The sequence below is a fragment of the Dermacentor silvarum genome, chromosome 4, assembly GCF_013339745.2.
Source record: "Dermacentor silvarum isolate Dsil-2018 chromosome 4, BIME_Dsil_1.4, whole genome shotgun sequence".
In the NCBI taxonomy this organism is placed as follows: domain Eukaryota; kingdom Metazoa; phylum Arthropoda; class Arachnida; order Ixodida; family Ixodidae; genus Dermacentor; species Dermacentor silvarum.
The window spans coordinates 204,492,076-204,504,718 of NC_051157.2; the positions used below are offsets into that span (position 1 = coordinate 204,492,076).

General features: G+C 42.9%; 1 long non-coding RNA gene across 1 annotated transcript; it reads right to left on the reverse strand.

Moving 5' to 3' along the window:
* Nucleotides 1-829: 829 nt before the first annotated feature.
* Nucleotides 830-4,235, reverse strand: LOC125944913 (uncharacterized). Its single transcript, XR_007466601.1, has 3 exons — nucleotides 4,060-4,235; nucleotides 2,326-2,367; nucleotides 830-1,504 (listed from the first exon to the last, which is right to left on the reverse strand). It is a non-coding gene; the product is annotated as an uncharacterized LOC125944913 (long non-coding RNA).
* Between the last annotated feature and the right edge of the window lie 8,408 nt (nucleotides 4,236-12,643).

The window sequence follows — 12,643 nt, forward strand, 5'->3', positions numbered from 1 at the left end:
GGTGCCCATAACTGCAGTAGTTTGGGAGTATTCACCTAGTTTAATGTTTTGTGAGTGTCATTACATTTAAAAAAATGTGATTATGCTAGTTTGCCCTGCATGCTACAATAAACCTGGTGTAAAACAGCGGACCCTAAGAAATCTTTGTCACTTTGTGACCTAAAAAATTATTTACCCATTTTTTTTCTCGAAAGGTCACTCTGAAGAACGATCCAGAATAAAAATTTAACGCTTAAATTGGGGGACGTTTGCCAGAAAATATGTGATCCTCAAAGGGTTAAACATGAACACCTACAAAGCTCATTCAATCTTTGATAAATCTAAACCCATAGTACTTGAGCACTGGTTTATAATAACGCTGAAAACAGGCAAGTGCGTCCTTAAATTAAGAAAGCAGGAGACATTTCCAACAATTTCAGAGTGGGAGCTGTGGACATGCCTCATGTTCTGTAAGGAGCTTTATATAGTAGCTGCCAAGGGCCTATTGAGTACTGATCATTTTATGGGAACGTGAGGAAAAGTCAAATAAATACATTTGTTTTTCCACATCCTAGAATACAATGTGATAAATTGGATCTTAATTGGTTGAGTGCCTAGAATGAATGGACATTGCTAAACATAGCAATGTTGAGAACGAATTTGGCAACTGTTCCTATTGTTGCTTTCATCGAAACAACCAAGCAATTATGCCCCGTAACTTAAGCTCATTTTGCTTAAAGGCTACTGTCTGCCACCACATGGACCTCCTTCAAGACAGGAGCAACTTTAATTCAATGTGGTCTGTTGAAATAAGTGAAACCACTATGTTTTGCGTTACAGAATCTGGAGGGCCATTTTGATTGCTGAAATTTGGTGGAAGTGCTGTCCCTCGAGCTGAGCAGTAACTGCACTTGAGCATAGCTTCTCCACAATTCCTATAACAACACTTTCAGGCTACTTAAGCACACCCGCTATAGCAACAGATTGGTAGCAAGCTTCACAGATTGGTACTACAGATTGGTAGTTGCTTCATTGCAACTGTTCATTGCAATGACAGTCAAGTAGTGCAACTAATGCGCAAATACACCTAACTTTGTCAGTTGGAGCCACCAATCACTTCTGGCAGTTAAGGCTGCTTTTAAAATTTAGCACTTTAGTATGGAGGCGTTAGAGACCTGAGATCAAATGAACATTCATTCCAAATAGTAGGCTATTGTAGCACGTAGTTGCAGACACAGGCTACTTGAAAGTCATTTGTTGTACTAATAGCAAGCTGGTAATTCCAAGCACAAAATGTGAAGGCAAAAATGCAATGGGTAAAAAGATGTACGGTACTTGCCTATAACAGCGTTGACCCTGATAAGGCCAAGAGCCTCTTTTTGCCTAATGGTGGTGGTGTTTCCGAGAAGTAAGTGGCCCATGAGGTTCTCCTCAGTGAACACATGGTGAATCAAGGCCCTTGCAAACTTGCCTGGTCCACCATGGCAAGCTGTGCCAGGATCATCTGAATGAGCACCTCTCCAACCTATGTGAAACGGCAGGTTTAGGTAAATAATATTAGTGAGGTAGTTTAAGGATTGTAAGCACATTTACACAACAGCCACACTCCGAATAAATAACAGAAATACTGCCTGCTCCAGACCTAAAATATGTCACTAATAAAAACAACTAAAACTAATGTCATAGCTTGTTATGCTGTTGGGATGCCATGTGCTTCAGAAAATTAAGGTTTCACCCAGTACAAAATAAAATAGTAAGTAAACCAAAGCATTGAAAACTTTAATGCAAGTAGCATTTTTGGGATACTTCACATACTTTCCGGTGTCTGTCTAACTATTTTCCAGCCAATTTGTGTCACTTGGTGGTCAATGGCCTAATGGGTAGGGCTGCTATGTAGACGGGAAGTGGGTTAATAACCATCTGATGGACATGCTTGGATCTCTGGGTATGTTACTCAGAGTATGTGCCATTCTTCAATGAACCTCTTTCACGCCATCGTGGGCAACTGCTGCTTGTGTTGGCAAGCAGCAGTAGCAAGCAGCTCAAACAGGAAGATAACTGTCGACATTAATGCGATATTACCACTACACATCAGATTCGCTTGCTGTGTCCCAGACCTACTCCGCTGAATGTGTACATAAGACACAAAGACAGGGTGTGCCTCATCCACCTCATCAAGTAAATGAATCGACTCGCAAATCAAAGGCTATGCAAAATCGCAAAGGAGACACTTAATGCTACCATTTTTACTAAATCTTAAGGACAATACCTCCCAGCAATACATTCTCCTGGCAACTGTGCATTTGATCATGGTGATGCTAGATGATGAATGGCCAAAGTATTCACCTTTTGCATTCCGGCTGTGGCGTCTCCAGGCTCATTTTGATTCTGAAAACAGATGTCAGTATTAAAATGTGACGCCACGATAACTCGAAAGCAACAATCAAAACATCTACATGGACGATTAGGCCGACATAAATGGATGGATATAAATGACTGATTGAAAACACTAAAGCATGGCTGCTCTTGTCACTGGCAGTGTGAGGTGGGCAAATAATTTATTTTTAATTTCTCTCCTAAATTTTAAAATTATTTTTGCTCATCTACTGCATGATCTGTTGCGGCCACATCTTAAAGGTAGCTCGTTCATATAAAACCAGTGTTGCATTTTTTACTCCCCGTCTAACTGCTGCTACTGCAGTTTGCTTAGTATTCCACAGAACTGCTCCACCAACAAACCATTGTTCCAAGCTTATGGCAAAGCGTCATTTAGATCACAAGGATACGCTCCCCTTTAACTCTCTCTCCTCTTTAGTGTGTGAATTCAAAGCAAAAATAACTTATTGACATAGCTGTCTGCTTCTATCTCATAAAAAGCCTTGCTAATTTTTGACATTTGTCGATAACGCTTACATGCCACTGGGAGCACAGTGGGACGACACGGCAAATATGCCCAAGAATCTCGTTCCTTCACTGATTTTCGAACTTAGTTATATCAATCAGTTACTGAAGGGCCAAAGGCTGAAACTTCACACGATGACATTACTTTGAATGTTTCATCCCACTAAAGCAGAACATAGCATCCCACAGAATCTGCCTTTTCCGTGAATATAGAGCGCCTACGCGAAGGCGTTAGCGCGAAGTACTCGATGGCGTCGAAGGGAGATAATGGTTTAAAAAAAAGTTCACCGCGCGCGTACCGGTGGAAAACAAACCACACATAACCTGATGATTTCACAGCATTCACTGGCATCAGCCCTTTTTTATCTCACCTATCACATAGAATCACATATACGCCATTGCAATTCTTTATTATTATCGCGCCACAGCGCGTGTCTACCGCACGGCGTGTCAGCGGACTCTGGGCACTCGATCCTCAAGCGAACAGCGCAGCAGAATACATTAGAACGGCAAAACGCCCCGCGCATATTTTCGCCGATCCCGACACGCCATGTAGTAGATGCACGTCAATGGACGGCGTTGCGCGAACGAAACATACTTGATTACAGTACAGTTCGGATTATTTCACGTCGCATTGTTTCCACGAAAACGGCAAAGCACGAGCGCTCATTAATAAGGCTAATTTCAATCGGTGCTGGAACACCTTATCAAACATCGTGGCGCGCACAACATGCCCTGTTTTAGCTGGCTCCACATAGCTGCCCACCAAAACGGCGGAGCACGAGCGCTCATTAATAAGGCTAATTTTAATCGGTGCCGGAACACCGTACCAAAAATCGTGGCGCGCACAACCACGGCCGGGCTCGACTGGCGCGCGCGTTCGCAAGAAGCGAGCGCGCGCGCCAGTCGAGCCCGGCCGTGACACAACATGCCCTGTTTTAGCTGGCTCCACATAGCTGCTTTACGTCGCCGCAAGCGCGCTGTGAAGTTAAATCAGGACAAAACTTCATGCTCAATATCACAAATCTAGTGCTGCACAACCAATTTTCACAACGGAAGGATAGTACTAGAAATGAAAACGAGCACAGAGGCGCGTGGAAGACACGCACGGGCTCTGTACGCACTTTTGCTGATAGCGTCGCAATGAACGAGCAAGTGGAATTTGAAACACTCACTCACCTTCGATGTGGCTGAGTCGGAGGCGATCATGGTGATCTTCGAGGCACCGTGTAGCCCATAAAGACCGAACAATAAGTTGTAATATACCAAAGATGTCACAGCGAGGCAAAGGGCACAGAAAACGCAGCAAACTCATCACGCAACCCGCACACATACGCCGCACGCACAAAGTTCCGGAATCCGCCAAAGAGTCAACAGCGCAAGCGCGCATTCACACAAAAACGCGCATACAAATCCTCGCTTTCATAGATATGAATTGCCATATTTATTAACAAATCTTGTAATATAATGGTATTTCTTAACAATTTGTGTGGTTTGCAAGAGTGTGAAAATTTTCTGCTTAGCTTCCTTGAGGAACTATTTTCTTTATCGCGGTAACGCAGTGCGCCGGCCGGTCACGTACGGAGCGCGCGGGAAATAGTGCAAAATTCAAACGTCGCAAATGTCGCGCCCTGTGTGCGCGCACAGTTTTAATCGTTTGTATTAAAAAGAAATATTAATTTTAATACGTGAAGCAACCGGCGCGAAATGAACTACGGTCCAGCAACGTACACAAATGTCGCTGTTCGTGCTTGTTAGTTTGACATCATGACGAACGGTAGACAGCATGCCGTCCCGTTGATTAAACATTTGTACCTGTGCTTCTGCGCTACGATTTGCTACCGGCAAAACAGCGTAGATTGTGCGTGGTGGCCAAGCAGTTTACCAGCACACTGGCCACCACCCCGTCTCTACGTGTTACAGAATAGACCTAGGCTTTCATGTAAAATATGGACACGTCGCAGAGATCACCCAAACTTGTTTCATTTTATTGTGCGCTAAGGGCTAACAACTAAACAAAACGCACTCTTTAAAAAACATATTTATTTATTATGCTTACATACTACTTTTCCCACCATCTTGCCCATATTTAACATGGAGGCAATGCCGTTTTCTGACACAGACAGGGCACTGGCCACTTACAATAGAAGCCGATGGGAATCGAGAAGGTGCCCAATCATCGTTCATTGGTCACTGCTTGTTGGGACGTGTGTCTTGTGCTCCAATTTTGTGTCTATATATATACAGGGTGGTCATTGTTAAGTCTTACGGAAGTTTTAGAAATCGCCTTTGGCAGGTAGCATAATTGTTATCATTGAGCTGGGTTAATCGATGAGGCGGACATTAGTAGCACGAGCAATCGAGACATACATTTAACTAATTAAGAAGAAATCACTAATTAACTTCTTATTTTATTACTTTACGACACATATTGCGATTTACGAATTTGAGCCGGTGATCTTTTCAGGCGTATCCACTTGGAATGAATTTCCAGAATGACACCAGTTTAGAGATATGAGCCATCAAACTCGCCGTAAAAGTGCACTGTTGTTACACTTACTTTGTTACCAAAATGCTGTTTTATACATTGAAGCACAAAAGTAACTAAAACGCCCATGTATTTCGTCCCACACCTTGGGCAATAATATCTCGAAACTGGTGTTATACTGGAAATTCATTTTAGGTGGATGCGTCTTGCAAACTCACCGGCTACAATTCATATATTGCAATATGTGTCGTAAAATAATTAACTAAGAAGTTCATTAGTAATTTTTTGTTAATTATTAGAATATTAGTTTCAATTTCTTGTGTTACTAATGTCCGTTTCTTCGAATAACCAAGCTAAGTGATAAGAATTATGCTACCTGCTACAAGCGATTTTTAAAAATTTTCGTAAAGCCTACAATTTTGAACACCCAGTATATACAGGGTGTCCCAACTTTCTTGCACCGACACTTAAATATGGGCAAATGCCACGTAGCTGGACTGAACCAAGGTAATGTTGTTTGCCGTCGCTTACAGATACTCAATTTTTTGTATTAGATAATTAGATAATCATTATAATTAATAATTATCAATCAATTAATAATAAATAATTAGCTTCTCAGATATTATATTTAGCTGAAAAGTGTCAATCAGAAAATTATAGAGCAACAGGAAAAACTCCCGATACAGCTTTCTGTTGCCCAATACGTGGTAGATAAAATTGTTTTTCCGAGCGTGAAAGTAGCCCGCGGATACACGCATAGTCCCTCGAGCGGCTAGTTGTGCGGCAATTTTGCGTGTATTCGCGGGCTTCTTTCACGCTAGAAAATAAAAAAAAGAAAAAGAAAAAAAATTCAATTTTATGTTGCACGTATTGAGCAATAGAAAGCTGTATGGGGAGTTTTTAGTGGCAGGAGCGTCGAGTGCCATTTGTTCTTTGGACAGTACTTCCGGTTCACCTCCTGAGATGATCAAGAGGTGAAAATAAATCGAAAAAAATAGTACAGTACAAAATTCACGAATTTCATTATAGATATGATATCAGAGCATAAGTTTAGCTATAAGTTGAGTTACTGAAGTGTCTGGAATAATTAGAAATAATTAGCTGAGACGACCGGGGATGCAATCCAAGTAAATCAGAAAAATAGAAAAAAAAATGGTTCAGTTCATAATTCATGACTTTCATTATAGATATGATATCAAAGCATAAGTTGTGTTGCAAGCTGACTTGCTGAAGTGTCTGGGATAATTATAACTAATTAGCTGAGACGAGATTAAAAATAAATGAGGAAAAAAAGAAACAAAGTAGTACAGTGCAAAATGTATGGGTTTCTTTATAGACACGATATCAAAGCATAAGCTTAGTTCAAGTTGAGTTACTGAACTGTCTGGAATAATTATAATTGGTCAGAAATCACTTATTACTGTTTACCAAAGCACAGAACACCAACGCCGGGATGCGAGTGCCAAAAAGAAACACCTAAGTCAAAGTTTAAGGTTGCCTACTCTTTTAAGCATGAAATGCTTAGCTCCCGTTGTCGGCGATCTTCAAGTGACCTTGAGCCAAAAGCCAAAGCTGTTATCCGGGCATTCAAAGCGAGAACATGCCGGCAAGTTGAAAATGAAATTTTGTCACCCGTAGGCACGAGTACAACTGTGGCATGGACGTAGAGTGCAATATAGCGTACCGTACATGCAATGCATTGTACTTGATATAAACAAAACATGTGAGCAAACAAAATATTAAATGGTGTCTGCTTGACACTGGCTTTGCCACACATCAAAAACCACTATGATAAGTTGCGAGAACAAAACGAGGTCATCCGAGCAACCAGTCAAACTTGAAAGAAGGCGGTCTCTGGCACCAACCCTTTACTACACATGCTAGTTACTCTCCAAACAAATTACAAAAAAAATATTGCTTGTGAGTTCTTCCCAATGTTTCTTGAAAATATCACTCAAGCTGTAACTTCTATTACGCTGAAGTTTTGTCATTTCCAATAGCAACGTTCAAAAGGCACATTGATACAGGGGCAGATAAAGTGGGCCGATCCTGGAGGCAGTGCAGAAAGGGTCCAAGATCAATGGCACCCGTTTCATGTGGGCCGATCCTGGAGGCAGTGCAAAAAGGGTCCAAGCTCAATGGCACATATCCCCTGTGGGCACGAGGACCTGTAACGCTTCCTTGAACTGCCCTTGTCATAGTGGGACCCAAAGAGACAAAGTTAACAGCCCTTCCTCTGTCGAGATAATGGAGTACTGACTATTGATATGTTGTTGGCATATTGTTGAGGAATTGTTGACACAATATCCTTTCAATAATGCCTCAATAGTTATTGAACGTACACAACAATACCTCAACAATAATGTTGTTGAGCGCTTCACAACAGTAAAGTCATTGACTAATTGTTGTTGACATATTGTTGAATAATGTTGAGTATTATTGAGAAGTGTTGAGCAATATTGACATTCAATATATATCTGAAAGCAAAGCTTGTCGCCGTATGCATCTTACGTAAGCAAAGGCATATCTTACGTAAGCAAAGCTTGTCGTCCGATTCTAGTAAGCGAACCTTGTCGTCCGATTCTAGCATGCTGATTCTAGCGTGACGGCTTCCGAAGCCCAGGCGAAACGTCAGCGAAGAGCCGCCGACCCTGAATTTAGGGCAAACGAAGCGGAATGCCTGCGGCAGCGTCGTCTTACCACAAGCTCCCCCAGTTAGGACTCGAGAGATAGGCATTTGGTTCAAGTTATGTGACACTCTATATATTTAGTGGTGATTAAGTGAACAATAAAACGATATATATGTGTAAAACACATACACGTCTACATGTGCGTGTTTCAGATATATATTTAATGTCAATAATTGCTAAAAATTCTCAATAGTACTCAACATTATTCAACAATATGACAACAACAATTAGTCAATGACTTTACTGTTGTGAAGCGCTCAACAACTTTATTGTTGAGGTATTGTTGTGTACGTTCAATAACTATTGAGACATTATTGAAAGGATATTGTGTCAACAATTCCTCACCAATATGCCAACAACATTTCAATAGTAATTTTTATAAGGGTAAGCTTGAAGTCATAGCGTTGCCAATGACAGGAAGGGGTATCTAGTAGCTACGTGTATGTGTAATGTCACCAGGACGCATATATATATATATGCATTTTTTACGTCCTTCGTCGGCATTGTTCCGTTTTCCTTCCTCGATTTCGTGAAGAGCCTTCAGAGCTGCGCTGTTTGGCTGGACAAAAAGAGAAAGTATGATGTCGGGAAAGCGGCTGTTTTGACCGGAGGAGAGTGCCTGATAAGAGTCATGTGTCAAAGAAGCCTCACTGTGAGACCCACTGGGCTCTAAGCGGGTCCGGTCGTTTTCACTGCGGCATCAGTTTGGAGCTCGGAATGTGCGCTTGCTGCGTCTGTCCGTCCGTCCTCTTCGTTACGCTGTCGCCTTTGTCAGGCCGCCTCCTCGTCATACTGACCAGGTGGTGAAGACGCCGCCGATCGTGATTAAAAACAAAACATTGCGCACCAGCGCCCACCGGCGATTTACCTCATCCCTCTGCGGCAATGTTCAATACGGATCTGAACGTGCCAACGACGAAGCTGTCGTTGGCAGTATAGTCTCGCGTGGCAGTTGCTGCAGGATTTATTGCGTCACGCAGACCCTGAGAGTGGCGCCATCTGTGCATCGGTGGTGGCAGCACGCAATCACGCAGGAAATGTTTGTGTCCACCGGTAAAGGCTTCGCAGCAAACGTGAACGCAGGATGAATTGCTTGTGATTGCACATTGTCTTTTTAAGCGAAGCTTTATAGGCTCACAAGTGTCGGCGTCGGTGGTGTCGCGCTAAAAAGTGGCCCGATCCTGGCGATAGTGCAGAAATGGTTCAAGCTCAATGACACATACCAGGGACAAAAAAGAAAGAGAGAGAGAAAGAGAGAAATGAAGAAATAGAGGAAGAAAGAGAAAGAGAGAAAAAGAAAGACAGAGAGAAATATAGAGAGGGAAAGAGAGAAAGAAACAGAGAGAGAAAGAAAGAACGAAAGAGAGAAACAAAGACAAAAAATCACCACGAAGGTCAGATCCACTCACAGAAGCTTCGCTTACCCCCTTTTTCTCGACAGGGGAAGGGCTGGTGATATTTTTCTTTTTTTTGCCTATGTGCATGTGGCCCTTCTAAACACCAGTTTTGTAGCCCGATTGCGAACTTTAGCACCGGTGCATAAAAATATATGTGTTGTAAGCGCGTCCTGCACAAATATGCATGCATTTTAGAAGTCTGAGACACGCATCCTAGAAGATTGAGTGACGGACGTTCTCTATAGGTGGCAGCTGCAGCCATTAGATGGTCAGCAGTGTATTTTATTCCTTCTTGTCGTAACAACGACTGAGAAATATGGAAGGAAAAAAATTGCCTGGGAGAGTGTTCAGACATTTGTACAAGAAAAAAATCACCAGCCCTTCCCCTGTCGAGAAAATGGGGGTAAGCGAAGCTTGTCGTGTGTGTATCTGACCTTCGTGGTGATTTTCTTTCTTTCTCTCTCTCTCTTTCTCTCTCTATCTATATTTGTTTCTCTCCTTTCTCTTTCTTTCTTTCTCTCTTTCTATAATTCTTCCTTCCTTTGTCTCTCTCTCTCTGACCTTCGTGTTTATTTTCTTCCTTTCCCTCTCTCTTTTACTTTTTCTCTTTTTATTTTTCTCTCTCTCCTTCTCTCTCTCTCTATCTTTCTTACTCTCTCTATTTCTTTCTTTCTCTCTCTCTTTCTTTCTTTGTCTGACCTTCGTGGTGATTTTGTATATTTCTCTTTATCACTCGTTCTCTTGGTCTTTCCTTCTGTTTATTTATTTCTCTCTCTTTATATCTATCGGTCTTTCTTTCTCTCTTTATTTCTTTCTCTCTCTCTCTTTCTTTTTTGTCCCTGGTATGTGCCATTGAGCTTGGACCCTTTCTGCACAATCGCCAGGATCGGCCCACTATTCAGCCTGACACCACCGCCGCCACCACCATCACCGCCGACACTTGTGACCCTATAAAGCTTCACTTAAAGCTTTCATTCACAATGGAGGAAAAGAACTAGGAAGCTTACCAGCAAGTACGCGACCGGTATAGTAAGTAACATGGCAACAAAGAATGTCAAGCGCAAAGTCAGAGAGGCTGAGACAATCTCAGGGGTGGCGGCAATGGAAAAGAAACCTTCTATGAGCAACTATACTCAAGAAGAAAAGATAAAATCAGGAAAGAAACAATTTACGATAACTAAAAGGGAAGCACTTTACTTTCCGATGCGAGATCAGGATGCCTTTGAACGCGCACTTATAAAGCGAGGTACAACAAGGAAGGAGAAGCACTCGCTTGCTGCGGTAAAACTAGGAAAACGGCGGAGCATGTTCTATTAGAACGTGAACGTGAACCCAGCGGTCGATATAGGCTCCTCTGGCCTACTTGAAGTCCTTGGGTTTAGGGAGAACCGGATGAAAGTAAACATGTCCGCAATAGAGATTAGTAAGAGGCGATTGGAAGTTTGGTGGAGGAAAAGTAGGGAGCCGACAAACAACAGAGGCGAGCAAAAACAAAGTTGCCAATAGGGGCTCAGAAAGATTTGTGATGGAAATTTGTCGCGTACTTTTTTTCTTCTTTTTTTCTGTCTTTTTTCTTTTTTAACACGAGTAGGGTATTGGGCACAGCAATAACAAAAGCTTGGTGGCGTACCGACCGCCCCGTTTCAAAGGGGACGCTTAAAAATGTTATGGGGTTTTACATGTCAAAACCACTATCTGATTATGAGGCGCGCGGTAGTGGGGGACTTCGGAAATTTGGACCACCTGGGGTCTTTAGCCTGCACCTAAATCTAAGTACACGGGTGTTCCATAGCATCCATCCATCCATCGATCCAGGGGCGCTCGCGCCGGCGTATTCTGTGCTTAAAATCGAATATCTTGTCGGTGTTGGAAGTTAACCAAAGATTGGTAAGCCCGTTGGCTTTGGGAGCCTACGGCAAAACCAAAATGAGGCAGTGCAGGGTGACATGGGTTGGGACTCGTTGGAAGTCAGAGAAGCGCACAGCGAAATTAGTTTTCAAGAAAGACTCAGGAACATGCACCAGAATAAATGGGTGGCTAAAGTGAACAATTATTTGTACATGAACAGCGTGGACACAGAATGGAGGAAAAGGTTGGTTAAAAACACGTTGGCGGGCTAGTTGGTTAGAATCCATGACAGAATGTGTAAGCGCGACTGAACGAGGACGAAGAAAGAAACAGACACCCAGAGATAGCGCTACTTTCAACAATAGTTTTTATTTTTACAAGCACCGATAATATAAACCCAACAAAATCTTTTTGCTCAATAGGTGCTACATAAAAGTATTTTTTCCAAGCGTGAAACAAACCCACAAATACACGCAAGATTGCCGGCGCGACTGGCCCCTCGAGGCATTTCGCGAGTATTCGCGGGCTTCTTCACACTCGGAAAAACACCTTTATGTAGCCCGTATAAAGCTGTATCGGGATTTTTAACAGCGAAGCTGCTTAAAGCCAGCCGTAATTTGTGGCGCTTAGCAAGACACTACCAAGAAAGGAAATAAATTTTCTTGCCGAGGCGGGATTCGAACCCGCGTACCCCCGGCCCGAAAGGGAGCGTCGTAACCACTAGGCTACACAGCCATTTTTTTTTCTTTTTGAGCTAATACCCTGCGAACCTGGTGAGTTGCAATAATAAAGACACATGCAATATTATCCACAGCGTACTATCCCACATACTTCGCACCCGCACACTAGGCTTATACAACCACGCTTGCAGATCGTGCATTTATGCGAATTATATGATTGCGTTCAAGCGTCGTCTTCGTCCGCAGCTGGCGCGTTCGTACACTCGTGATCTGCGTGGTGAAGAGGTTTTGCGCGCTATGAGAGCGAGAGAGAGACGCATTCACGGAGGGGGGTCTCCTGGAACGCGGTGTCGGCATTAGAACACGGTGTCGGTGTTGCAAGCTGCGCAATGCAACGCTCAGTGACGGCCGTAAGTCCGAGACGCGCGAAAAGAAATTATCATCATCATCAGTAATAAGATGAAAAATTCGCGCGCACTTCCGGAAAATGCTGAGCTACGATCGCCCAGCTTCGCTGTTTCAAGCGTTGCACGGCCGAGTGCAAGGTGAAGTGTTTAACAGCGAAGCTGTTTAAAGCCAGCCATAATTCGTGGTCCGTATCAAGAAACTACCAAGAAAGAAAAGAAAATAAACTTTCTAGCCGAGGCGGGATTCGAGCCC